The 2,128-nt window shown below is 38.0% G+C and overlaps 1 long non-coding RNA gene across 1 annotated transcript in view; it reads right to left on the reverse strand.

Annotated features, from left to right (window-relative positions):
• Nucleotides 1-2,128, reverse strand: part of LOC143476845 (uncharacterized) — a 65,460-nt gene that overhangs the window by 50,589 nt on the left and 12,743 nt on the right. The gene's annotated exons all lie outside the window — the stretch shown is intronic.

Below are 2,128 nucleotides of genomic sequence, written 5' to 3' on the forward strand. Positions count from 1 at the left end.
TACTGGCTGCTGGTGACCTGGCCTCATTTCACAACCTTAGTTCAGTGATAGATTAGCTGAGGAACTGCAGTGCTCACCCAACAACCTCAGGGGTGGGGGTCTGTAGGTGTCTGCTCAGCTAACAACCTCGGAGGTGGGGGTCTGTAGGCTTCTAAACTCATAGGAACCTCAGGGATCTGTAGACTTCTGAACTGATAAAACCCTCCAGGTGGGGGTCTGTAGGCTCCTGAACTGATAAGTTCCTCAGGGTGAGGGTCTGTCAGCTTCTGTACTGATAAACACCTCAGGGGTGAAGGTCTGTAGGCTTCTGTACTGATAAACACCTCAGGGGTGAAGGTCTTTAGGCTTCTGTACCGATAAGAACCTCATGGGTGGGGATCTGTAGGCTTCAAAACTAATAAGAGCTCACACAGTTCACTACACGTTTAAATTATAAATTAATAACCTTTGATTATAACAGGTTAATTGAAACCAGGAAAAATGTTCCTTGATAATTCTATAATGTAGCAGTTAATTTCTTAGGTACCATAATACTTTTACTTTTAAAATAAATACTCTAAAAATAGATTAGATACTAGAATTGCTAAAGACTAGGCTTTCCCACTGATATCTTTTAAATATAGCACTTGCATAAATTACACTGCAAATCTTTTAGTAAGAAACAGTAAAAATAGTAAGAAATGTAAGTAAGAAAGTAAGAAAACATGTCAAAAGTTCTTAGAACTTGTACAAAGTATAGAACAAGTAATATATATTTGTAAAATCAAAATGTGGCTTGAATACAGTATCACTTCATGCTGTGTTGTGCATCAATGCACTATATTAGACAGCAAAGATACAGATTCATTTGCCTTCCTAAAGTGATATTATGTCCCCCAGGAGATGCCAGGAGTTATATGAGGAAAATCAATAAAAGACATTAGATCAAAGTGTCTCTAAATACGAGACATAATATGAAATTGATTATAATGGATTATAATGGATTATTATAGAGTATAATGGATTATAATAGATTATCTAATGTTTGAAGTGGTCAGTGATGTACACTAGATTCTGGAGCTACTGCCCCTTCCACAGCCCAAAGTATTTACAAGTCATGTGACTGCCTTAGGTCTGAGCTGTTGTTGGCTTTAGGGTGTGCAGTTAGACACCATGCAATTAAACTATGCCATACTGGCATGCTTGAAGACTTTATAAAGACAGAGCTCTTTGCAGATAGATGTGATATTAATCTTGCTTTTTAAAGGGAATTCTTTTTTCAATTCATTGGCTTTTTTCTGGTAAACAGCCCACAAAGGAAATAGTTCTGCTGACGTTTTCTGTCTCAGAAATGAAAGGTTCATGTGTTGTTTCTATGTCATGTCTCTTGGGAACTTGCATAACTCAAAGGTGTAGGGAGCAAACTCTCAAATAGGTTTTTGCAAAGAACAGAAATCCTGCTTTAGGACTGTTAGTACATAGTACAGAGATTTCTTCAGTAACACTATCACCACAAAAACTGACGGAATACAGTTTATTTGCAAATATGATTGAGTAATTGAGAGGTCAACACCAGTATTATCAGGTTTGCTTCTGACTACACTTTTCGGAGTATAATCTGACATGAGTCTTTGCGTGGTCCAAATCCAAAATAGGATGCTGAACAGTCAAGAGACCAACACTGATTAATCAAGAACAAGGAGCTGTGAAGTGTCCCAATTGTGACCAAGGCTGTTGTAAGGTATCAATAGCTGTAAAATACCAACACATGCCACATAGCCAGGGCACACATCCTGTGCCAAAATAACAAAATAGCCAACACCAGACCTAGGATAATGCAGATATTTTCAACAAAATGTAACATGAAGATTTTTTTTAGATTACTTTGTCAGCTAGAGAGTAATTGTAAAAGAACTCTCGCTAATTAACTAAGAAGAACAAATACGTGGTGTTTAGTATTTATACTACTCCTAGTATTTCGTGTTTGTTTTGTTTATGTTTAGTCTCTTCCATTTCTCCTGTTCGTAATGTCCTCAGACTGGTCAGGCAGTGAATGCCCAGCAAGGCTCTTGTGTTTGCAGGATCTTCATCCAGTCACATTACCCAGCATTTCCAGAGGGACTGTCAGAGAAGGCCAGCCGACATTAAC

This window comes from Brachyhypopomus gauderio, chromosome 15, assembly GCF_052324685.1.
Source record: "Brachyhypopomus gauderio isolate BG-103 chromosome 15, BGAUD_0.2, whole genome shotgun sequence".
NCBI lineage: Eukaryota > Metazoa > Chordata > Actinopteri > Gymnotiformes > Hypopomidae > Brachyhypopomus > Brachyhypopomus gauderio.